Source organism: Oncorhynchus gorbuscha, linkage group LG13 (assembly GCF_021184085.1).
Source record: "Oncorhynchus gorbuscha isolate QuinsamMale2020 ecotype Even-year linkage group LG13, OgorEven_v1.0, whole genome shotgun sequence".
NCBI lineage: Eukaryota > Metazoa > Chordata > Actinopteri > Salmoniformes > Salmonidae > Oncorhynchus > Oncorhynchus gorbuscha.
In genome coordinates this window covers 15,524,357-15,551,817 of record NC_060185.1, presented here as the reverse complement: position 1 = coordinate 15,551,817, position 27,461 = coordinate 15,524,357, and the positions used below count along the sequence as shown (strand labels likewise).

The window sequence follows — 27,461 nt, the reverse complement described above, 5'->3', positions numbered from 1 at the left end:
CATGCATTATAACACAGACCACACAGACCAGTCAAAATAAACCGCTCATTTATTTCAAGAGTAGAAATATCATAGAGAAAAATGCAATATCATAATAAATACAAATCTACAATGTAAAGAAGATGAGTTGTTTTCCGTTCTGCAACACTTCAGTTTATAACATGGTTATAAATCAGATAAAAACATGGAAATGTTCAACCAATAAAAATGATCAAATCCAGACCATGGTTCTAAACGGCAAAAACAGCAACATACAGAATATAAAAAATAGTTCAACTAGATCCTGATCATCGTCCACCCTTTATCAAATGTAAACTGCAAAAGCCAAAGTGTTTCCACAGTGAAGCAGCTCCGTCAGCCACTCGGAAACCTATTCAAATAACAAACAAAAAACTGAAGTAAAAACACTTGAAATGCAGCTGAGGGACATTGAGATGGTCAAAGTCTAAATATTCCTATGATAATGTAGTTCCCTTTAGGAGGACTGAGAATACAGTTTTTACTCAGATTACCCAGAGATGATAGTGTCTGTCTGCATGCTCTCCTTGGAGGAGTAAGACAGTTTGTGTGTGTGTGTGTGTGTGTGTGTGTGTGTGTGTGTGTGTGTGTGTGTGTGTGTGTGTGTGTGTGTGTGTGTGTGTGTGTGTGTGTGTGTGTGTGTGTGTGTGTGTGTGTGTGTGTGTGTGTGTGTGTGTGTGTGTGTGTGTGTGTGTGTAGCAATACGTAATAACAGTTGACTGAAAACGGAATGAATAATGCATCTGTAGTGCTTTATCTGTGGGGGCAAAAGAGACTTGTTGATTATCCTAATAACTTAGTCTATGTTTGTTGAAAGGCAATTGTCACAAGGCAGGAAGTGAGGTCATGGTTTGAGCTAAGTGCCACATGGAGTAGGATGCCACTGATCAATGGTCAGTGTAGCTGGGAGGGTCAACTGATCCTAGATCTGTGACACGCCAGGAGAGAGGAAGTCACAGGACAAAGCACATCTCCCCCAAAATGCCTGGGACATACTTAAGTGCGTCAAAAGAGGCACCGCAAACTACTGGCAAACCCACACCCTGTCCCTAACTGTCTTATCCCTGACTGACGCTGTCCTGTCCCTGACTGTCTTATCCCTGACTGACGCTGTCCCTGACTCTGCCCTGTCCCTGACTCGATTCCTGACTGACGCTGTCCCTGACTCTGCCCTGTCCCTGACTCTGCCCTGTCCCTGACTGACTCTGTCCCTGACTGACTCTGTCCCTGACTGACTCTGTCCCTGACTCTGTTCCTGTCCCTGACTCTGTTCCTGTCCCTGACTGTTCCTGTCCCTGACTCTGTTCCTGTCCCTGACTCTGTTCCTGACCCTGACTGACGCTGTCCCTGACCCTGACTGACGCTGTCCCTGTCCCTGACTGACGCTGTCCCTGACTGACTCTGTCCCTGACTGACTCTGTCCCTGACTGACTCTGTCCCTGACTGACTCTGTCCCTGACTGTCCTGTCCCTGACTGTCCTGTCCCTGACTCTCTCCCTGACTCTGTTCCTGACCCTGACTGACGCTGTCCCTGACTGACGCTGTCCCTGACTCTGACTCTCTCCCTGACTCTCCCTGACCTCCTCCCTGACCTCCTCCCTGACCTCCTCCCTGACCTCCTCCCTGACTCTCTCCCTGACTCTCTCCCTGACTCTCTCCCTGACCTCCTCCCTGACCTCCTCCCTGACTCTCTCCCTGACTCTCTCCCTGACCTCCTCCTTGACCTCCCTGACCTCCTCCCTGACCTCCTCCCTGACTCTCTCCCTGACCCTCTCCCTGACCCTCTCCCTGACTCTCTCCCTGTCGCTGTCCGACCCTCCTCTGGTCAAATCTAAGAGTTTCAATATTCACAGCCCTATGTACATATATACAGTCATTTACACTGCTGTTACCACATGTTCAACTTTAATCAGAAACTAAATGAAGTTAAATGCCATCTATAAGAGCTAAAGAGTACAACATGTAGTTCATGCTGTTTGTATATTATTATGTCTCTCTATCAATGTTGGAGACTACATTCAACATTATCAAGAAGGCCTAAAACTTACGCTAATCAGCGTTTCAAATATAACAAGTCAAAACAGCTGAAAGTGTTAGAAAAATGATTAAAAGTTCTCTACACTACAAATTGGAGTCGTTTCCTATAATAATACTTGTTCTTTTTTGTATGCGTTCTATGTGTGTTGGCCTACCCCCATGTGTGTGTGTGTGTGTGTGTGTGTGTGTGTGTGTGTGTGTGTGTGTGTGTGTGTGTGTGTGTGTGTGTGTGTGTGTGTGTGTGTGTGTGTGTGTGTGTGTGTGTGTGTGTGTGTGTGTGTGTGTGTATTGCACAGTGTCGAGTGCAGACTGTGTTGACCACACGGTTGGGTTAATTCATAGTTTGTTCCTCCTCTCTTCTCCCTGCCTCTAAAGACAATAGGAATAGATACAACTTGTTTGTGTTAAAATACAAGGGTTTCCCTTTGTCTGGCACCCAGGCTAACTTCCCAAATCACAACCTCTCTGGTCGCCATTTTGGAATCCCATCACATCCATCGATCAGCGAGGTAGAGTTATTTTTACCCAGCATTCCTCTCTTCGAATGTTTATCTGTTAACCTGTAAGAGAGAGAGCAAGTGGAAAGAGAGAGAGACAGACGAGACAGAGAGAGACAGATAGGAGAGAGACAGATAGGAGAGAGACAGATAGGAGAGAGAGAGCGAGAGAAAGACCGAGAGGGAGACAGATAGAGAGAGAGCGAGAGAGAGACAGATAGGAGAGAGAGAGAGAGAGAGAGAGAGAGAGAGAGAGAGAGAGAGAGAGAGAGAGAGAGAGAGAGAGAGAGAGAGAGAGAGAGAGAGAGAGAGAGAGAGAGAGACAGAGAGAGACACAGAGAGACAGAGAGAGACAGAGAGAGAGACAGAGAGACAGAGAGAGAGAGAGAGAGAGAGACACAGAGAGACAGAGAGAGACAGAGAGAGAGAGAGAGACAGAGAGAGACACAGAGAGACAGAGAGAGACAGAGAGAGAGAGAGAGACAGAGAGAGAGAGACAGAGAGAGAGAGAGACAGAGAGTGACAGAGAGTGACAGAGAGAGAGAGAGAGACAGAGAGAGAGAGAGAGAGAGAGAGAGACGGAGACAGAGACAGAGAGAGAGACAGAGAGAGAGAGAGAGACAGAGACAGAGAGAGAGACACGGAGAGACAGAGAGAGATAGGAGAGGGAGAGAGAGAGCGAGAGAGAGAGACAGAGAGAGAGAGAGAGACACAGAGAGATAGGAGAGAGAGAGAGAGAGAGACAGAGAGAGACACAGAGAGACAGAGACAGAGAGAGAAAGAGACACGGAGAGACAAAGAGAGATAGGAGAGAGAGAGAGAGAGAGAGAGAGAGAGAGAGAGAGAGAGAGAGAGAGAGAGAGAGAGAGAGAGAGAGAGAGAGAGAGAGAGAGAGAGAGAGAGAGAGAGAGAGAGAGATTATTAGAATGGTTGATCGTTGACTCACAGGATGTTGATTCATGGGAATGTGACTTACAGGCAGGACTTGAGAGGTGGTGTGTGTGTGTGTTCCCAATGTCACCACCAGGGGTCAGTAGCTTCCTCACTAACTGTCAGGGATGGGATGCCAACTGGCAATTTGATGCAAAAATACAATTTAATTCATTCACTCGTCAGCACTGACAAACCGTAAGTGTGTCGTGATTGTGTGTGTCACATTTAAACGTGCTGAGCTAGACATGTGTGTTTTTGTCACTGATGACTAACTAGGGAGTGAGTGTGTGTTGTTGAGGGAGTTCTTCCCAGCACCACAATGACAGGCAATGTGTTACTATTCCATAATTCAGCAGTCACTAGAAGAATATGATCTCCTCTGTGTGCTGCCAGGGTCTCCTGAGAGAACTCAAGAAGCAGATTGTTCTGTGGACTGGAAAGAGGAAGAGAGGAGGTGAAAATAAAACGAGAGGGAGTATCAGCAAGACAGGAAGTAACCATCACCTCCTGTGTACCCCTGGCAGCTGGTGAGGATGATGACGAGGATGACTTGTTCGCCCCCAGCAGAGATGAATCCTCCACTGAGTCTGAGTCACTCGACTCTGGGCAGAACGTCATCTCCACGGAACCAGGCCTCTGCTCCTGAATCTGAGCCACCTGAAACCTGTCAATCAAGCGGAAGATTGGTGCATGGATATACGGTGCATGGATATATACGGTGCATGGATATGCCTACGTACAGTTGAAGTCGGAAGTTTACATACACTTAGGTTGGAGTCATTAAAACTCATTTTTCAACCGCTCCACAAATTTCTTGTTAACAAACTATAGTTTTGGCAAATCGGTTAGGACATCTACTTTGTGCATGACACAAGTAATTTTTCCAACAATTGTTTACAGACAGATTATTTCACTGTATCACAATTCCAGTGGGTCAGAAGTTTACATACACTATGTTGACTGTTGCCTTTAATTAAACAGCTTGGAAAATTACAGAAAATGATGTCATGGCTTTAGAAGTGTCTGATAGGATAATTGCCATAATTTGAGTCAACGTTTGACCTCTGTCATTGTCAACAAAGGGTATATAACAAAGTATTGAGATAAACTTTTGTTATTGACCAAATACTTATTTTCCACCATAATTTGCATATAAATTCATTAAAAATCCTACAATGTGATTTTCTGGATTTTTTTCTTCTCATTTTGTCTGTCATAGTTGAAGTGAACCTATGATGAAACTTACAGGCCTCTCTCATCTTTTTAAGTGGGAGAACTTGCACAATTGGTGGCTGACTAAATACTTTTCCCCCCCACTGTATATCCACAGTAAAACAGGTCCTATATCGACATAACCTGAAAGGCCGCTCAGCAAGGAAGAAGCCACTGCTCCAAAACCGCCATAAAAAAGCCAGACTACGGTTTGCAACTGCACATGGGGACAAAGATCATACTTTTTAGAGAAATGTCCTCTGGTCTGATGAAACAAAAATAGAACTGTTTGGCCATAATGACCATCGTTATGTTTGGAGGAAAAAGGGGGAGGCTTGCAAGCCGAAGAACACCTTCCCAACCATGAAGCACGGGGGTGGCAGCATCATGTTGTGGGGGATGCTTTGCTGCAGGAGAGACTGGTGCACTTCACAAAATAGATGGCAACATGAGAAGGAAAATTATATGAATATATTGAAGCAACATCTCAAGACAGTCAGGAAGTTAAAGCTTGGTCGCATATGGGTCTTCCAAATGGACAATGACCCCAAGCATACTTCCAAAGTTATGGCAAAATGGCTTAAGGACAACAAAGTCAAGGTATTGGAGTGACTATCACAAAGCCCTGACCTCAATCCCATAGAAGCTGTGTGGGCAGAACTGAAAAAGTGTTTGCGAGCAAGGAGGCCCACAAACCTGACTCAGTTACACCAGCTCTGTCAGGAGGAATGGGCCAAAATTCATCCAACTTATTGTGGGAAGCTTGTGGAAGGCTACCAAAAACATTTGACCCAACAATTTAAAGGCAATGCAACCAAATATCTAATTGAGTGTATGTAAACTTCTGAACCACTGGGGATGTGATGAAATAAATAAAAGCTCAAATATATCATTCTCTCTACTGTTAATCTAACATTTCACATTCTTAAAGTAAAGTGGTGATTCTAACTGACCTAAGACAGGGAATTTTTACTAGGATTAAATGTCAGGAATTGTGAAAAACTGGGTTTAAATGTATTTGGCTAAGGTGTATGTAAACTTTCGACTTCAACTGTATGTACACAATGCTCACACTTAGCAACAGTATGTGTGTGTGTTTCCATCCTCACCTCCCAACAGACCGGGTCACCTCCCCAGGAATCCTCCACTTCCCTTCAGGGAGTAATCCTGACCCAGCCCTGGGCGTCTGGGAGATCTTAGTGGTGGAGTGGTGTGTGTCCACGGGGGGCAGGAGAGGGGTCTTCTGGAGGTCCAGAGGGGGTAACATGAGAGACTGAGGGGGTTTGAGGGGGTCAGGAGGAACTTTGGGGGTTTGAGGGGGCCGAGGGGGGGCGGGAGGATGGGGGGCCATTTCTTCTGGGCACAGCGGGAGCAGCAGTAGCCGTGTCGGGGGCCAGACAGGCCAGACAGACCAGAGATGGTGTGGAGGTGAGACTGGTGAGGACATAGTCTGGGTAAGGAGAGGAAATGAGTCAACGGAGACAGCACCGGGAACCTGGAGTTGGGAGAGAGAGAGAGAACATGTATGAGCAGGTTTGCAGGCACACACACACACACACACACACAAAAGCAGGTATGCACAGACCGGGAAATGACCATAGTGCTTCACACATGCAAAACACACACTTTTACATGGTTTAGGCGTGTGTGTGTGTGTAAGTGTAATAGGGTAGGGACAGACAGCAATACCCCACATCTGGTTTCTGTCCAACTACATCGCCCTCTTCAGAAACCAACCCCACTAGCCTTATGAAATCCCTGGCCTACTCAAGCCCCTGGCCTACTCAAGCCCCTGGCCTACTCAAGCCCCTGGCCTACTCAAGCCCCTGGACTACTCAAGCCCCTGGACTACTCAAGCCCCTGGTCTACTCAAGCCCCTGGTCTACTCAATCCCCTGGTCTACTGAAGAACCTGGTCTACTGAAGCCCCTGGTCTACTGAAGCCCCTGGTCTACTGAAGCCCCTGGTCTACTGAAGCACCTGGTCTACTGAAGCCCCTGGCCTACTGAAGCCCCTGGTCTACTGAAGCCCCTGGTCTACTGAGGCCCCTGGTCTACTGAAGCCCCTGGTCTACTGAAGCCCCTGGTCTACTGAAGCCCCTGGTTTACTGAAGCCCCTGGTCTACTGAAGCCCCTGGTCTACTGAAGCCCCTAGCCTACCAGGGAAATGCCTGGCAAGGGGCAGAGCCTCCCTTTATTAAAATGCAATGTCCAAGCGGCTCTGCCATCCCAGCCTTTATGAAACCACCCAGTGCAGAGCTGCCTATTGTTCCTTTGTGTGGGAGGGTCCTGTGATGAATCTCTGACCCCAACGACCCCCACTAACCTCTGGTTACCCCTGGACCACAGAAAAGGTATGTCTGTTTGTGTGCATGTGTGCATAATGCTTGTGTGTGTGTGAGCATGTAGAGCGTTCCAGAACGCAAGCTGACAGGCAATGTCACAAACTCACAGGAGAGAACAGCAGAATATTTCAGAACATCTGAAGGTCTTTTCCATTAAGCTGCACATTATATCCTTCTGCTGTTGTCTGTGTTCTATACCCTGTGTTCGATACCCTGTCCTGTAACCTGTGTTCTATACCCTGTCCAATAACCTGTGTTCTATACCCTGTGTTCGATACCCTGTCCTGTAACCTGTGTTCTATACCCTGTCCAATAACCTGTGTTCTATACCCTGTCCAATAACCTGTGTTCTATACCCTGTGTTCGATACCCTGTCCTGTAACCTGTGTTCTATACCCTGTCCAATAACCTGTGTTCTATACCCTGTGTTCGATACCCTGTCCTGTAACCTGTGTTCTATACCCTGTCCAATAACCTGTGTTCTATACCCTGTGTTCGATACCCTGTCCTGTAACCTGTGTTCTATACCCTGTCCAATAACCTGTGTTCTATACCCTGTGTTCGATACCCTGTCCTGTAACCTGTGTTCTATACGCTGTGTTCGATACCCTGTCCTGTAACCTGTGTTCTATACCCTGTCCAATAACCTGTGTTCTATACCCTGTCCAATAACCTGTGTTCTATACCCTGTCCTGTAACCTGTGTTCTATACCCTGTCCTGTAACCTGTGTGCTATACCCTGTCCTGTAACCTGTTCTCTATACCCTGTCCTGTAACCTGTTCTCTATACCCTGTCCTGTAACCTGTGTTCTATACCCTGTCCTGTAACCTGTTCTCTATACCCTGTCCTGTAACCTGTTCTCTATACCCTGTCCTGTAACCTGTTCTCTATACCCTGTCCTGTAACCTGTTCTCTATACCCTGTCCTGTAACCTGTGTTCTATACCCTGCCCTGTAACCTGTTCTCTATACCCTGTCCTGTAACCTGTTCTCTATACCCTGTCCTGTAACCTGTTCTCTATACCCTGTCCTGTAACCTGTGTTCTATACCATGTCCTGTAACCTGTTCTCTATACCCTGTGTTCTATACCCTGTCCTGTAACCTGTGTTCTATACCCTGTCCAATAACCTGTGTTCTATACCCTGTGTTCGATACCATGTCCTGTAACCTGTGTTCTATACCCTGTCCAATAACCTGTGTTCTATACCCTGTGTTCGATACCCTGTCCTGTAACCTGTGTTCTATACCCTGTCCAATAACCTGTGTTCTATACCCTGTGTTCGATACCCTGTCCTGTAACCTGTGTTCTATACGCTGTGTTCGATACCCTGTCCTGTAACCTGTGTTCTATACCCTGTCCAATAACCTGTGTTCTATACCCTGTGTTCTATACCCTGTCCTGTAACCTGTGTTCTATACCCTGTTCTGTAACCTGTGTTCTATACCCTGTCCTGTAACCTGTGTTCTATACCATGTCCTGTAACCTGTTCTCTATACCCTGTGTTCTATACCCTGTCCTGTAACCTGTGTGCTATACCCTGTCCTGTAACCTGTTCTCTATACCCTGTCCTGTAACCTGTGTTCTATACCCTGTCCTGTAACCTGTTCTCTATACCCTGTCCTGTAACCTGTTCTCTATACCCTGTCCTGTAACCTGTTCTCTATACCCTGTCCTGTAACCTGTTCTCTATACCCTGTCCTGTAACCTGTGTTCTATACCCTGTCCTGTAACGTGTTCTCTATACCCTGTCCTGTAACCTGTTCTCTATACCCTGTCCTGTAACCTGTTCTCTATACCCTGTCCTGTAACCTGTGTTCTATACCATGTCCTGTAACCTGTTCTCTATACCCTGTGTTCTATACCCTGTCCTGTAACCTGTGTGCTATACCCTGTCCTGTAACCTGTGTTCTATACCCTGTCCTGTAACCTGTATTCTATACCCTGTCCTGTAACCTGTTCTCTATACCCTGTCCTGTAACCTGTTCTCTATACCCTGTCCTGTAACCTGTGTTTTACACCTTGTCCTGTAACCTGTGTTCTATACCCTGTCCTGTAACCTGTGTTCTATACCCTGTCCTGTAACCTGTATTCTATACCCTGTCCTGTAACCTGTATTCTATACCCTGTCCTGTAACCTGTGTTCTATACCCTGTCCTGTAAACCCGTGTGCTATACCCTGTCCTGTAACTTGTGTGCTATACCCTGTCCTGTAACTTGTGTGCTATACCCTGTCCTGTAAACCTGTGTGCTATACCCTGTCCTGTAAACCTGTGTGCTATACCCTGTCCTGTAAACCTGTGTGCTATACCCTGTCCTGTAAACCTGTGTGCTATACCCTGTCCTGTAAACCTGTGTTCTATACCCCTGTCCTGTAACCCGTGTTCTATACCCTGTGTTCTATACCCTGTCCTGTAACCTGTGTTTTACACCCTGTCCTGTAACCTGTGTTTTACACCTTGTCCTGTAACCTGTGTGCTATACCCTGTCCTGTAACCTGTGTGCTACACCTTGTCCTGTAACCTGTGTTCTATACCCTGTGTTCTATACCCTGTCCTGTAACCTGTGTTTTACACCTTGTCCTGTAACCTGTGTTCTATACCCTGTCCTGTAACCTGTGTTTTACACCCTGTCCTGTAACCTGTGTTTTACACCTTGTCCTGTAACCTGTGTTTTACACCTTGTCCTGTAACCTGTGTTCTATACCCTGTGTTCTATACCCTGTCCTGTAACCTGTGTTTTACACCTTGTCCTGTAACCTGTGTTCTATACCCAGTCCTGTAACCTGTGTTTTACACCCTGTCCTGTAACCTGTGTTTTACACCTTGTCCTGTAACCTGTGTTTTACACCTTGTCCTGTAACCTGTTCTCTATACCCTGTCCTGTAACCTGTTCTCTATACCCTGTCCTGTAACCTGTGTGCTATACCCTGTCCTGTAACCTGTGTTTTACACCTTGTCCTGTAACCTGTGTTCTATACCCTGTGTTCTATACCCTGTCCTGTAACCTGTGTTCTATATCCTGTCCTGTAACCTGTGTTTTACACCTTTTCCTGTAACCTGTGTTCTATACCCTGTGTTCTATACCCTGTCCTGTAACCTGTGTTCTATACCCTGTCCTGTAACCTGTGTGCTATACCCTGTGTTCTATACCCTGTGTTCTATACCCTGTGTTCTATACCCTGTGTTCTATACCCTGTCCTGTAACCTGTGTTTTACACCCTGTCCTGTAACCTGTGTTTTACACCTTGTCCTGTAACCTGTGTTTTACACCTTGTCCTGTAACCTGTGTTCTATACCCTGTGTTCTATACCCTGTCCTGTAACCTGTGTTTTACACCTTGTCCTGTAACCTGTGTTCTATACCCAGTCCTGTAACCTGTGTTTTACACCCTGTCCTGTAACCTGTGTTTTACACCTTGTCCTGTAACCTGTGTTTTACACCTTGTCCTGTAACCTGTTCTCTATACCCTGTCCTGTAACCTGTTCTCTATACCCTGTCCTGTAACCTGTGTGCTATACCCTGTCCTGTAACCTGTGTTTTACACCTTGTCCTGTAACCTGTGTTCTATACCCTGTGTTCTATACCCTGTCCTGTAACCTGTGTTCTATATCCTGTCCTGTAACCTGTGTTTTACACCTTTTCCTGTAACCTGTGTTCTATACCCTGTGTTCTATACCCTGTCCTGTAACCTGTGTTCTATACCCTGTCCTGTAACCTGTGTGCTATACCCTGTGTTCTATACCCTGTGTTCTATACCCTGTGTTCTATACCCTGTGTTCTATACCCTGTGTTCTATACCCTGTCCTGTAACCTGTGTTTTACACCTTGTCCTGTAACCTGTGTTCTATACACTGTGTGCTATACCCTGTCCTGTAACCTGTGTTTTACACCTTGTCCTGTAACCTGTGTTTTACAGCACAGGGTATAGAGAACCGGTCCGTCAGTCAGTGTGTGTGAAGACACAGGAATTCAAGGCCGACCGCGCTACTGTAGGCATTGTCGGCAGAAAACAGGTTCCACCATTTTAGTGAATGGAAAAAAGAAAACTGTGTGGTCAGTCTTCGTATAAATAAAAACATGTTTTGACGACAATCATTCCACGGAGGACCGAGTGTCTTCACTCCTTCCTTGCACTTGATTGATGAACTAAGGTCACTGATTACAAAGGCTCTTTCCACAACTGGTTGTCTAGGTCTTAATTGAAAGTAAAAAACTAAAACCAGCAGACAGTAGGCCCTCCATGGAAGGAGTTTGACAGCCCTGATTAATTGTAGCTTGCAGTACCCCGGTCGGCCTTTAACTTGAGTTACTCAATGAGAGAGCACTGACGTACCCTGCAACATCACTTCCTGGAGTAGCTCAAACTGTCATGTCTTCATGAGACACCATCTTAACGGACGTCATTTGGCTTAGATGGGCTATTGAGTCTTCACATAGGATCTCAAAGGGAGGGGATATTACTGGAAACTTTCTAAGTTTACCAGTAAGCTACCAGAATGCTTGTATCTTTCTATATTTTTTTGTCATTTATCACAAAACATCTAGTGGCCCTTTTGGGAACTTCAGATTATCTCAGGTGTCTAATTATCTCTGGCCCACTGTGAGGCCTTACCACATGTCAAATATATGAAATCATTAAGCAAATTATTTTACAATAAATTAAATAGAATGACAAAGCTGTAAATCATTATACTTAATATAAACTGTCAACTTAGTGAATACTAAGTGTTTTAATATGAGGGTTTCAGCATGAAATATCCTTTATATATTTTCTACAAACTAAGGAAAATATATGTATTTTACAATGTCAAAATATATTTGTTGTCAATGTTCTGGTGTCAAACTGGTGACAATTGAGGTAATTGATTACTTGATTAGGATATTTTCTCATGAACCATTATGGTCTCTTCTACTAGAAAGTCATGGATAATATGGAAACAGATATAACACATGAAAACCATGTATGAATACATTTAGTTGTGTTAGAGTCTGAATAAAGATGGTTTGTCACTGGCTTACTCACAATACCCACAATGTTAAAGTGGACTTGTGTGTTTTTTTAAATGTGTATGTTGCATGAACTCATTCTGTGTGCAACAATAATGTTTAACATGATTTTTGAATGACTATCTCATTTACAATTATATGTAATGTCCCTCGGTTGAGGATTTCAAACACAGATTCAACCACAAAGACCAATTCCTGGCAATGAAGGGCACCTATTGGTAGATAGGTAAAAATAAAATACAAAATACATTGAATATCCCTTTCAGCATGGTGAAGTTATTAATGACACTTTGGATGGTGTATCAATACACCCAGTCACTACAAAGATACAGACGTCCTTCCTAACTCAGTTGCCGGAGAGGAAGGAAACCACTCAGGATGGATCAGCAACATTGTAGTTACTCCACAATACTAACCTAGTTGACAGAGTGAGAAGAAGGAAGCCTGTACATAAGAAATTCAAAAACATGCATCCCGTTTGCAACAAGGCACTAAAGTAATACTGCAAATGTGCTATGTTTGGGGCAAATCCAATACAACACATTACTGAGTACCACTCCATATTTTCAAGCATAGTGGTGACTGCATCATGCTATGGGTATGCTTGTAATTGTTAAGAACGGGCAAGTTTTTCAGGATAAAAAAGAAAGGAAATGAGCTAAGCACAGGCAGAATCCTAAAGGAAAACTTAGTTCACTCTGCTTTCCACCAGACAATGGGAGATTAATTTCCCTTTCAGCCGGGCAATAACCTAAAACACGAGGCCAAATCTACACTGGAGTTGCTTACCAAGAAGACAGTGAACGTTCCGGAGTGGCAGAGTTACAGTTTTCTCTTAAATATGCTTGATAATCTATGGCAACACCTGAAAATGACCGTCTAACAATGACCAACAGCCATTTTGACAGAACTTGACATATTTAGAAAATAAAAATTGCCTAATGTTGCACAATCCAGGCGTGGAAATCTGTTAGAGACTTATACAGAAAGACTCACAGTTGTATTTACTGCCAAAGGTGCTTCTACAAAGTATTGACTCAGGGGTGTGAATACTTATGTCAATGAGATACGTCTGTATTTAATTTTCAATAAATTTGCCAAAAAATTCTAAAAACATATTTTCACTTAGTCATTATTGTGTATTGTGTGTAGATGGGTGAGCAATAAATACATGTCATCCATTTTGAATTCAGGCTGTAACACAACGTAGAATAAGTCAAGGGGTATGAATACCTTGTGAAGGATCTGAGTACAGGCCTTGCTCTCACCCAATAGGACTGAGCAGAACACTGTTTAAGGTAGGTATGTCTATGCATGTATTATATTTAGGGTTCTCACTTGATTGAAGAGGCTTTGCTGATGGCCATCTGTTTACTCTCGTACTCCAGTAGCAGCTCCTCCAGGGCAGCAGCGTTCTCTACAACACATACAGCACTTCAGCAAATACTGCCTAGAATTACTACATACATAACTGTAGGAGTGATTGCACCCACGCACGCACGCACACACACACGCACGCACGCACGCACGCACACACACACACACACACGCACACGCACGCACACACACACACACACACACACACACACACACACACACACACACACACACACACACACACACACACACACACACACACACACACACACACACACACACACACACACACACACACACACACACACACACACACACACACACACAGAGAGAGATTCTTTAGGGAAGATATTATTGACGGTGGATGAAATCAGATCAGTGTGATGACCGCGCTCAAACTCAATTGGCTATTATCTCGTATTGATGAAGTTAGTGGTTTCAAAACCCACAAACCTATTAGCAGAGACGTCTCTCTGTGTTTGCAGATCTGAACAGACTAGGCAATATGCCTAAACCTGGCCTTGTAATGGGCATAGGAGAGCCCACACCCATCATTTTCACTTTCAAATCACCAACACAGAAGGGGTAAAGGCTAGGGGTTGCTTTACACTCAGGCCCATGACATCATCAGAAACAGTGACGTCATCAGAAACAGTGACGTCATCATAAATGAACTAGTACCTTTCTTCTCTGTGATGAGGCGCACTAGAACACTGATGGTGTCTTCATTAGGATCGTCTACGATGTAGGGACAAGCATTACCTACAGAGGGGGGGGGGCGCAGAGGGAGTGAGGGAGAAAGAGAGACGGAGGGAGAGAAATATTCAACATTACTACCCAGAGAAAAAGACAGGCCATTTTTAAGTAACAGACCGGGGAACCAGACAGTGACGGAACTGGGTTTAGAAATAAGGAAACATTCCACAGGGATTTGAACCAAAATTACTTTTCATTAAAGAGGCACAAAGGAAATCATGAAGACGGTCTTTGTCTATTTGAATAGGTGTGATGTATGTGTTTGAGTGACACTTCAGTGTGATGTATGTGTTTGAGTGACACTTCAGTGTGATGTATGTGAAAAAACTGTAGGGCTGTTGCACACCAACAGAGATGAGTAAACTTGCTAAATCTCCCGTTCTGTTCTGAAATTCTCTCTCTCTAATTTAATTTCAATTTAAGGGCTAAATTGGCATGGGAAACATATGTTAATATTGCCATAGCAATAAACAAAAGTGAAATAAACAATAAAAAAACAGTAAACATTACACTTACAGAAGTTCCAAAATAATAAATACATTTCAAATGTCATATGTATTTTTACAGTGTTGTAACGATGTCCAAATGGTTAAAGAACAAAAGGGAAAATTAATAAACATAATTATGGGTTGTACTTACAACAGTGTGTGTTCTTCACTGGTTGCCCTTTTCTTGTGGCAACAGGTCACAAATATTGCTGCTATGACATCACACTGTGGTATTTCACCCAGTAGATATGGGAGTTTATCAAAATTGGGTTTGTTTTCAAATTCTTTGTGGATCTGTGTAATCTGAGGGAAATATGTGACTCCAATATGGTCATACATTGGGCAGGAGGTTAGGAAGTGCAGCTCAGTTTCCACCTCATTTTGTGATCAGTGTGCACATAGCATGTCTTCTCTCGAGAGCCAGGTCTGCCAACTTTCTCAATAGCAAGGCTATGCTCACTAAGCTTCCTTCGGTTTGGGTCAGTCACGGTAGTCAGGTATTCTGCCACTGTGTACTCTCTGTTTAGGGTCAGTCACGGTAGTCAGGTATTCTGCCACTGTGTACTCTCTGTTTAGGTCCAAATAGCATTCTAGTTTTTCACTGTTTTTTCTTAATTCTTTCCAATGTGTCAAGTAATAATCTTTTTGTTTTCTCATGATTTGATTGGGTCTAATTGTGTTGCTGTCCTGGGGCTCTGTGGGGTGTGTTTGTGAACAGAGCCCCAGGACCAGCTTGCTTAGAGGACTCTTCTCCAGGTTCATCTCTCTGTTATGGAAGGTTTGTGAATCGCTTCCTTTTAGGTGTTTGTAGAATTTAACGTCTCTTTTCTGGATTTTGATCATTAGTGGGTATCGGCCTAATCCTATTCTGCATGCATTATTTGGTGTTTTACGTTGTACACAGACAATCTTTTTTGCATAATCCTGCATGCAGAGTTTCAATTTGGTGTTTGTCCCATTTGTGAATTCTCTCTCTCTCACACACCCTAGTACAACTGACTATCCTACCGATCCTCGACTTCGGCGATGTCATCTACAAAATTGCTTCCAACACTCTACTCAGCAAACTGAATGCAGTTTATCACAGTGCCATCCGTTTTGTCACTAAAGCACCGTATACCACCCACCACTGCGACTTGTATGCTCTAGTCGGCTGGCCCTCGCTACATATTCGTCGCCAGACCCACTGGCTCCAGGTCATCTACAAGTCCATGCTAGGTAAAGCTCCGCCTTATCTCAGTTCACTGATCATCCCTAAAGCCAACACCTCATTTGGCCGCCTTTCGTTCCAGTTCTCTGCTGCCTGTGACTGGAACGAATTGCAAAAATCGCTGAAGTTGGAGACTTTTATCTCCCTCACCAACTTCAAACATCTGCTATCTGAGCAGCGAACCGATCGCTGCAGCTGTACATAGTCTATCGGTAAATAGCCCACCCATTTTTACCTACCTCATCCCCATACTGTTTTTATTTATTTACTTTTCTGCTCTTTTGCACACCAATATCTCTACCTGTACATGACCATCTGATCATTTATCACTCCAGTGTTAATCTGCAAAACCTCCTCATGCCTTTTGCACACAATGTATATAGACTCCCATTTTTAAAATGTTTTTTTTTCCTACTGTGTTATTGACTTGTTGATTGTTTACTCCATGTGTAACTCTGTGTTGTCTGTTCACACTGCAATGCTTTATCTTGGCCAGGTAGCAGTTGCAAATGAGAACTTGTTCTCAACTAGCCTACCTGGTTAAATAAAGGTAAAATAAAACTCTCTCCCTCTCTCACACTCTCTCTCACACTCTTTCTGATCTGTCTCGCTCTGTATTCAGCCTCTCTGATAAAAGGTATGTATGTATGAGAGCAACCAACAGAGAATAGATGTCTCTGTAGCAACCGGCACCAACCCATAGCACCAGAGGTGATCAGATGGGGGAACTAGAATAGCTCACTCCGCTACACGCTCCATTCAACACTCGGTGTTTGCTAGAGTGTGTGTGTTGGTCTCCATGGACAACAATATCTCAGCAGCAGCCTGAGTTGACCTATCTCTGTGTGCTTCCACAGCCAGCTAATGCTAGCAGATATGTATCACAGCCAGCTAATGCTAGCAGATACGTATCACAGCCAGCTAATGCTAGCAGATACGTATCACAGCCAGCTAATGCTAGCAGATACGTATCACAGCCAGCTAATGCTAGCAGATACGTATCACAGCCAGCTAATGCTAGCAGATACGTATCACAGCCAGCTAATGCTAGCAGATACGTATTCTGTAGAGCTTGTACAACCCCATGTTCTCAAATGAGTGTTCCCCTTGAGTGGAGTTAAAAGAGAACTGACGTAGGAAAAGGTGTCACACACACACGAATGGGTAAAGTGCTGGTGTAAGGGATTTCTCTTCAGCCCACTCAGGATTAGCCCACTGTCAGACAGCACTGTTATGTAAGCATATATACAGAGAGAGAGAGTAGGGGGGAGAGAGAGAGAGAGAGAGAGAGAGCGAGAGAGAGAGAGAGAGAGAGAGAGAGAGAGAGAGAGAGAGAGAGAGAGAGAGAGAGAGAGAGATGGATGAACAGGAGGGATGTTAATTAGATGAGTTCTAACCTCTGTTGCCTCATTCCCTCTATCACCCAGTATTGCTCTTCGCTCTCCCCTCTTCATCTTTCATAGTTCCTTTTATTTTTCACTATTACCCATCACTTGACACCATCCTCCTCTCTTTACCCCCCCCCCATCTCGCTCTCTCTCAGTCTCTCTCTTTCTGTCTGTCTCTGCACCACTGCAGCAGCTGCCCTCAATGCTGCACGCAACAGTAAACCCTAAAGACCTGAGACCTGGAACATGTCCAAACACACAGCAACACACTGACACCGAGGGACGGAGCAGGGAGGGGAGAGAGGAGAGGAGAAGTGGATGATATGATGGAGAGGAAAGGAGAAGTGGAGGATAGGAAGGGAAAAGAGAGGAGAAGTGGATGATATGATAGAGAGGAAAGGAGAGGATAAGTGGATGATAGGAAAGATAGAAAAGGAGAGGATAAGTGGATGATAGGAGAGATAGGAAAGGAGAGGATAAGTGGATGATAGGAGAGATAGGAAAGGAGAGGATAAGTGGATGATAGGAGAGATAGGAAAGGAAAGGAGAAGTAGCTGATATGAAAGATAGGAAAGGAGAGGATAGGAGAGGATAAGTGGGTGATAGGAGAGATAGGAAAGGAGAGATAGGAAAGGAAAGGAGAAGTAGATGATAGGAAAGGAGAAGTGGAGGATAGGAGAGATAGGAAAGATAGGAAAGGAGAGGATAAGTGGATGATAGGAGAGATAGGAAAGGAGAAGAGAAGTGTATGATAGAAGAGATAGGAAAGTAGAGAATAAATTATTGAATAATTGATCTGGGAAAGGAGAGATAGATTGATAGAGAAGAAGGAGGGGTGGGTGTTTCTACATGGTACAGGGCAGCTACGGTTTCACAATACAGGAACTGTGTTCCATTACTCATACTAACCTCACTAACTGTACTATTTGTGATGTAAATTGAGTATATACTATGCTTATTGGTCATAGTATGGATATAGTTAGTATGCTAAAAGTTCCCAGATGTCGTACTAAATTCACCAAAATACAAAGTATATTTGCAGTGGAGACCATTTCTGTGCTTTTAGGGCCCATAATGCAAATTCTTCTGAAAATGGGCGTGGCTTCACAACGCTTTCAGATTTGTAGAAAATGGTGAAAAATAGTCAGACGACAGTGGATACAAATTCATTACTTTAACTAATTATGACAAATGTTGAGAAAATGTTGAGCAATGTAATAAAGTAATGACTTTTCAAATAAGTTGGCTGACAATTTGTTAGCTACTCTATCCTTACGAACCACATAGCATTACAGTTTGTACCGGTATGTTAGCTAGTTACCGTCCTAACGTTAGTTGGCTACTAATACATGGAACTTGCCAGGCAGTATATTAACTATATGCTATTTAACTAACTAGCCAGCATTTATTGATTTGATTATTTACGTCATTCTTAGCTAAGTGGTATAGTCGTTGTGAGTTCTCAATCGGCATTGTTAATTCTGGCAATCTACTCCGGTTTCAGAGCAGTCTCGTCTGAGTGTGCCAGAGCGCAGAATAACTGATGAATTTACGAACACAACACCCGTTCAATATGGCCGGTGTCAATAAACGTCAGCAAAAACAAGCGTAATTAAATTGTTGCCAGCAGCACAGTTAGTCACCAACGCTCTAGACAACATGAAAACATCCTAACCAGCTCTGCTAGGGTGAGTAAAATGGTCAGAGTGAGGTGTTCTCTCTTTTGTGATGGAAGTAGCTAGCAAGATAGTCAATGTTAGCCAGTTAGCTTGGGTGCTTGACTGCCGTTGTGAAGTCAGAACGCTTGGATCAACCCTCCTCGGCCAGAGCGTCCAGTGTAAGACCCGAGAGTGAAACGCTCTGAATTTACAAACAGACAATCTGATAACGCTCTGGATTTGCGCACTCTGGCATTCTAGATTAACTTTAAGAACACACCCGAAGTCGTAAAATGTCTAGCTAGTTATGTGTTATGCTAACTAGCTAGCAAGAGATTGCATAGCAACAGCATCAACTTTCGGTAGACGGGTGAAGCACTAGTACGCTCAACTGAACTGAACAGTTACTAGCAACAACAGACAAGGAGATGGAGACTGAGACACTAGCAACACCAGATAAGGAGATGGAGACTGAGATACTAGCAACACCAGATAAGGAGATGGAGCCTGAGATACTAGCAACACCAGACAAGGAGATGGAGACTGAGCCACTAGCAACACTAGACAAGGAGATGGAGACTGAGACACTAGCAACACCAGATAAGGAGATGGAGACTGAGACACTAGCAACACTAGACAAGGAGATGGAGACTGAGACACTAGCAACACCAGATAAGGAGATGGAGACTGAGATACTAGCAACACCAGATAAGGAGATGGAGCCTGAGATACTAGCAACACCAGACAAGGAGATGGAGACTGAGCCACTAGCAACACTAGACAAGGAGATGGAGACTGAGACACTAGCAACACCAGATAAGGAGATGGAGACTGAGCCACTAGCAACACTAGACAAGGAGATGGAGACTGAGACACTAGCAACACCAGATAAGGAGATGGAGACTGAGATACTAGCAACACCAGATAAGGAGATGGAGCCTGAGATACTAGCAACACCAGACAAGGAGATGGAGACTGAGCCACTAGCAACACTAGACAAGGAGATGGAGACTGAGACACAAGCAACACTAGACAAAGAGGTGGAGACAGACACTAGCAACACCAGACAAAGAGGTGGAGACAGACACTAGCAACACCAGACAAGGAGATGGAGACTGAGCCACTAGCAACACTAGACAAGGAGATGGAGACTGAGACACTAGCAACACTAGACAAAGAGGTGGAGACTGCCAACCAGATTAGGAGTGTGTGTGTGTGTGTGTGTGTGTGTGTGTGTGTGTGTGTGTGTGTGTGTGTGTGTGTGTGTGTGTGTGTGTGTGTGTGTGTGTGGTATGATTAGGAATGCATTGTATTTCCAGAGAGCTGCCCTCTGACCTGTAGGGGGTTAGAATGTGTCATTCCCAAGCGTCAGAGTTTAATCCAACGTTTAGTTCCCACCACCACACTGTCTACATGGCTTATAGTCTAACATGACTACTGTCTATGAAAAGGGCTGAAAGAAGAGATGTGTTTGTGCCCTGTGATCGTGAGAGGTGTAGTCGTGACACAGCTACCATCTGTACCAGAGGACCTTCATTTCTCTCTGTCCTTAGAGACATAATAGTATGTTGTTTCAGGGCCCTGCTTCCCAGTGTGTGAGCAACAGGACATGCGATGCCCATGTGTATCCCCTTACGTATAAAGCTAAGCAACCATTGAAGAGCTAAAACTAGGTTACCCATATTGGGGGAAGGCTTTGAAAATAGATGCCAGGTTTGAATTAGAGTCTGAGGAGTCAGGGTTACTGTCGAGACCCAGTTTTTGTAAAGTGATATGATCTAATTTTGACAATAGGATAGGGTTAAATGTTAGAATTGGGATTTTTCTAATCTGAAAATTAGATTCTGATCCTCCGGATAGGGATAAGGATTTGGTAATCCAATCTAACCTTAAATCAGGATTGTATGTCATTAACCTGTTACTCCTACCCCCTACTTTTTCGAACATTCTGTAAAAAATCGCGCAACATTTCAGCGCCCTGCTGCTCATGCCAGGAATATAGTATATGCATATAATTAGTATGTGTGGATAGTATGTGTGGATAGAAAACACTCATAAAACTGGTTAAATCACGGCTGTGACTATAACAGAACGTGCGTTTCATTGAAAAGCGCAGGAAAATCTGATCACTGAAAATGGAAAAATATATCCATCCGCCACTTCAACCCATTGTTAAAGGCGAACCACATTAAATGGGGCTGAGGTTGCAATACCTACAGCTTCCACACGATGTCAACAGTCTTGTCATTTGCCTAGGCTTTGTTTCTTGGTCAAACGAAGAAGAGACAAGCCATTTGTTCAGGTCTCCGACCAGATATTTTGGTTGAGATTTACCCGAACATTATTTCCAGACGTACAGCTATAGAATATACATTGCCTCGTGATCAATTTGATCGCTTATTAACGTGTACTAATACCTAAAGTTGCATTACAAAAGTATTTCAAAGTGTTTTGTGAAAGTTTATCGTCAACTTTTTTAATTGAAAAAAATGACGTTATGTTATAAGACGCTATTTTTTTCCGTTTATCACACAGTCTTCATAGATCGATATCTAGGCTATATATGGACCGATTTAATCGAAAAAAAGACCCAATAGTGATTATGGGACATCTAGGAGTGCCAACAAAGAAGATGGTCAAAGGTAATGAATGTTTTATATTTTATTTGGGCGGTTTGTGTAGCGACGACTATGCTAATTATTTTGTTTACATCCCCTGCGGGTCTTTTGGGGTGTTACATGCTATCAGATAATAGCTTCTCATGCTTTCACCGAAAATCATTTTAAAAATCTGACTTGTTGCCTGGATTCACAACGAGTGTAGCTTTAATTCAATACCCTGCATGTGTATTTTAATGAACGTTTGAGTTTTAACTAGTACTATTAGCATTTAGCGTAGTGCATTTGCATTTCCAGATGTCTAGATGGGACGCCTGCGTGTCAGGTAGGAGCAAGAGGTTAAAGGATCCCACCGTACCTTCTCCACTATGCAATCTGGTTTCAGAGCTGGTCATGGGTGCAGCCACGCTCAAGGTCCTAAATGATATCTTAACCGCCATCGATAAGAGCCATTACTGTGCAGTCGTATTCATTGACCTGGCCAAGGCTTTTGACTCTGTCAATCACCACATTCTTATTGGCAGACTCAACAGCCTTGGTTTCTCAAATGATTGCCTCGCCTGGTTTACCAACTACTTCTCTGATATTCAGTGTGTCAAATCGGAGGGCCTGTTGTCCGGACCTCTGGCAGTCTCTATGGGGCCACAGGGTTCAATCCTCGGGCCGACTCTCTTCTCTGTATACATCAATGATGTTGCTCTCGCTGCTGGTGATTCTTTGATCCACCTCTACGCAGACGACACCATTCTGTATACTTCTGACCCCTCTTTGGACACTGTGTTAAGTAACCTCCAGACGAGCTTCAATGCCATACAACTCTCCTTCCGTTGCCTCCAATTGCTCTTAAATACAAGTAAAACTAAATGTATGCTATTCAACCGATCGCTGCCTGCACCTGCCTGCCTGTCCAGCATCACTACTCTGGATGGCTCTGACTTAGAATATGTGGACAACTACAAATACCTAGGTGTCTGGTTAGACTGTAAACTCTCCTTCCAGAGTCACATTAATCATCTCCAATCCAAAATTAAATCTAGAATTGGCTTCCTATATCGCAATTAAAGCATCCTTCACTCATTCTGCCAAACATACCCTTGTAAAACTGACCATCCTACCGATCCTCGACTTCGGTGATGTCATCTATAAAATAGCCTCCAACACTCTACTCACAAACTGGATGCAGTCTATCACTGTCATGCAGGTGAATGAGGACCCAAAAGCGACTTGGCGAAAACAGAGTCTTTAATCCAGTAAAGTAATTCTACAAACATAAGACATAATTCCACTCGTAATGACGAGAACAGACTGGAGACTCGATCAAGAACTGCAGGTTGCCTCGGGAAGGCACTTGAACCTAGCAGACTCAGACACCTGCTCTCCACGCAGCATCTGAGGGAAACACGACACGACAGGGCGATACACAGACACAGCACGGTGAACAATAGACAAGGATCCGACAGGGCAGGAACGGAAAACAAGGAGAGAAATAGGGACTCTAATCAGGGAAAAGGATCGGGAACAGGTGTGGGAAGACTAAATGATTGATTAGGGGAATAGGAACAGCTGGGAGCAGGAACGGAACGATAGAGAGAAGAGAGAGCGAGAGAGTGAGAGAGGGAGGGGGAGAGAGAGGGATAGAAAGAGGGAAAGAACCTAATAAGACCAGCAGAGGGAAACGAATAGAAGGGGAAGCACAGGGACAAGACATGATAATCAATGACAAAACATGACAATCACAGTGCCATCCGTTTTGTCACCAAAGCCCCATACACTACCCACCATTGCGACCTGTACTCTCTCGTTGGTTGGCCCCTCGCTTCATACTCGTCGCCAAACCCACTGGCTACAGGTTATCTACAAGTCTCTGCTAGGTAAAGCCCCGCCTTATCTCAGCTCAATTGTCACCATAGCAGCACGCGCTCCAGGAGGTATATCTCACTGGTCACCCCCAAAGCCAATTCTCCCATTGGTCGTCTTTCCTTCCAGTTCTCTGCTGCCAATGACTGGAACGAACTGAAAAAATCTCTGAAGCTGGAGACTCATATCTCACTCACTAGCTTTAAGCACCAGCAGTCAGAGCAGCTCAGATCACTGCACCTGTACATAGCCCATCTGTAAACAGCCCATCTATCTACCTACCTCATCCCCATACTGGTATTTATTTCTTCATCTTGTTCCTTTGCACCCCTGTATCTCTACTTGCACATTCATCTTCTGCACATCTACCATTCCAGTGTTTAATTGCTATATTGTAATTACTTCGCCACCACGGACTATTTATTGCCTTAACTCCCTTATCTTACTTCATTTGCACTCACTGTACATAGACATTTTGTTTTATTTTGTTCTACTGTATTATTGACTGTATGTTTTGTTTATTCCATGTGTAACTCTGTGTTGTTGTATGTGTCAAATTGCTATGCTTTATCTTGGCCAGGTCGCAGTTGTAAATGAGAACTTGTTCTCAACTAGCCTACCTGGTTAAATAAATGTGTTCTCAACTAGCCTCCCTGGTTAAATAACGGTGTTCTCACCTAGCCTCCCTGGTTAAATAAAGGTGTTCTCACCTAGCCTACCTGGTTAAATAAAGGTGTTCTCAACTAGGCTACCTGGTTAAATAAAGGTGTTCTCAACTAGCCTCCCTGGTTAAATAAAGGAGTTTTCACCTGGCCTACCTGGTTAAATAAAGGTAAAGAAATGTGTAGATGTAGTACCACAACCTGACTAGTAGATGGCAAGGCGTAGTCCTGTTCAAAGCACTGAAAATCTATCCAGATTCTTTGATCTTGATATTGTGGTATCTGGATCAGAATTATCTTATCTGATTATTTTCTTTTTTTCTTTTTTTTTAAACAGGCTCAACAGCAATTAAAGGCTGGACACCAAATAACAGGATTAAAGGATCCGGATAATTATGAAAAACTGTGCCCTGGTGTCTCCTCTGGTCATGAAAAACTGTGCCCTGGTGTCTCCTCTGGTCATGAAAAACTGTGCCCTGGTGTCTCCTCTGGTCATGAAAAACTGTGCCCTGGTGTCTCCTCTGGTCATGAAAAACTGTGCCCTGGTGTCTCCTCTGATCATGAAAAACTGTGCCCTGGTGTCTCCTCTGGTCATGAAAAACTGTGCCCTGGTGTCTCCTCTGGTCATGAAAAACTGTGCCCTGGTGTCTCCTCTGATCATGAAAAACTGGGCCCTGGTGTCTCCTCTGGTCATCCAAAATATCAGTTCATGCATTGTTGTAAGGACCCTTGAAAACACTTATTCAAGAGAAAATCTAAAAGGCACAGCCCAGATACCTGTATATCTGTCTCTGTGTCTCTCTCTCTGTCTCTGTGTCTCTCTCTCTTGTCTCTGTGTCTCTCTCTCTTGTCTCTGTGTCTCTCTCTCTTGTCTCTGTGTCTCTCTCTCTTGTCTCTGTGTCTCTCTCTCTCTTGTCTCTGTGTCTCTCTCTCTCTTGTCTCTGTGTCTCTCTCTCTGTCTCTGTGTCTCTCTCTCTGTGTCTCTCTCTCTGTGTCTCTCTCTGTCTCTGTGTCTCTCTCTGTCTCTCTCTCTGTCTCTCTCTCTGTGTCTCTCTCTCTGTCTCTCTCTCTGTCTCTCTCTCTGTCTCTCTCTCTGTCTCTCTCTGTCTCTCTCTGTCTCTCTCTGTCTCTCTCTGTCTCTCTCTGTCTCTCTATCTGTCTCTCTATCTGTCTCTATCTGTCTCTATCTGTGTCTTTCTATCTGTGTCTCTCTCACCCTCTTTCTGTGGTGTAGCATTCTCCTCGTCTCCTCCCTCCTTCTCAGCAGTGCAGTTGTATCCTTTCTTCTTGAGGATATTACAGATGAGGATCCCCAGGAGTCCCATCACACAGAAGATTGGCACCAGGGCGAACACTGCATACTCTGTACTCTTCTCCTCCGGGCTCCGCACTGCTGTACCGTTCACCGGCAGGCCGCCACTGCCCGTCGAACCTTTATCCACCGTACGCACCACGCGCACGTGGGTAGACTGGGCTGGGGGGGCAGGGGGGTAGGGAGAGAGAAAGTGAGAGAATATGGCTCTGTTAAAACCATTATTCCTCCAGTGGAAACAATCGATTCAACTATTTGTTGGCGTGATATTGTTTCTGTCCACACTCACCTCTCACACAGGCCAGGGAAGAGGCTGTCCTCCCAGCAGTGGGGTGGAACCTGGTGGCACCAACACAGGCACATATTAATATCACAACAGAACCATACCATGTTATCATAGCAGTGTATTCATTTCATGGTCATTTAGCAGACGCTCTTATCCAGACAAACTTACTATTGGTGCATTCGTCTTAAGGTAGCTAAGTGAGACAACCCCATATCAAAGTCCTAGTAAGTAAAACTTTTCCAACTGACCATATTTAAAGGTCAACAGTCTATTTCTGTAGAGAGGGGTGGTCCTGGTCGGAGGGTAGAGACATGCTAACCGGGCTATACAGTGACTGGTCAGGATACAAGCATTTCGCTACACCCGCAAATAACATCAAATAACAAATGAAGATGTAGGACCACAGTAATACACCTGTTTACTAAGCAGGGCCACCGAGAGAGAGAGATTATTGTGTTGCAGTGTTGTTTTACAGCAGAAGAATCATTCAACCGTTTTGCCTGTATCTAATGTGGCTTATGAAGAAAAACACATGCTTGTTGGTGCTTGTTGGTACTTGTCCGACTTGTTTGGTGAATATTGAGATTACAAAGGGAGAGGGTAGAGATTGTCTTGTATGTGGATACATACCCATACAGACAGTCTCCGCAGACAGCATCAGAGTGCGATGTACCAGAGGTCACAACCTTTTTGTTGAGGACCCCACAGGAGGAATGTGGGCGGCATTGATCAGAGTCATAGCCGTCCGAAAAAGTACCAGCTGGACAAGATTGGCATCGCATCGCCTCGCCTGGCCACTCGACCTGCCAGCATGCCTGGCAGGAGAACACATCCTCACATCTCAGAACAGAGTACATGAACCACTGTAATTACAGTGTTCTGTGTTCAATAAGATGTTCCAAAATAACTAACACTGCCGTTTTGGACAGAAACTAAGATACATTACCTGTTTTTCAGATTCATATGTACACATTTTCATATGAAACCAATTATTTTTTATATATACAGTTGATGTCGGAAGTTCACATGCACCTTACTCAACTAAATTTAAACTCAGTTTTTCAAAATTCCTGACATTTAATCCTAGTAAAAAATCCCTAGTAAAAAAATCCCTGTCAGTTAAGATCCCTGTCAGTTAAGATCACCACATTATTTTAAGAATGTGAAATTCACAGTGGGTCAGAAGTTTACATACACTCAATTAGATATTTGGTAGCATTGTCTCTAAATTGTTTAACTTGGGTCAAACGTTTTGGGTAGCCTTCCACAAGCTTCCCACAATAAGTTGGGTGAATTTTGGCCCAGTCCTCCTGACACAGCTGGTGTAACTGAGTCAGGTTTGTAGGCCTCCTTGCTCGCAAAACACTTTTTCAGTTCTGCCCACAAATTTTCTATAGGATTGAGGTCAGGGCTGTGTGATGGCCACTCCAATACCTTGACTTTGAAGTCCTTAAGCCATTTTGCCACAACTTTTGAAGTATTCTTGGGGTCATTGTCCATTTGGAAGACCCATATGCGACCAAGCTTTAACTTCCTGATTGATATATTGAAGCAACATCTCAAGACATCCACATAATTTTCCTACCCCATGATGCCATCTATTTTGTGAAGTGCACCAGTCCCTCCTGCAGCAAAGCACACCCACAACATGATGCTGCCACCCCCGTGCTTCACGGTTGGGATGGTGTTCTTCGGCTTGCAAGCCTCCCACTTTTTCTTCCAAACATAACGATGGTCATTATGGCCAAACAGTTCTATTTTTGTTCCATCAGACCAGAGGACATGTCCCCATGTGCTGCTG

The 27,461-nt window shown here is 44.2% G+C and overlaps 1 pseudogene; it reads right to left on the bottom strand.

Moving 5' to 3' along the window:
* Window positions 1–1,790: 1,790 nt before the first annotated feature.
* LOC123992537 overlaps window positions 1,791–27,461 on the bottom strand; it is a 59,882-nt pseudogene continuing 34,211 nt past the window's right edge.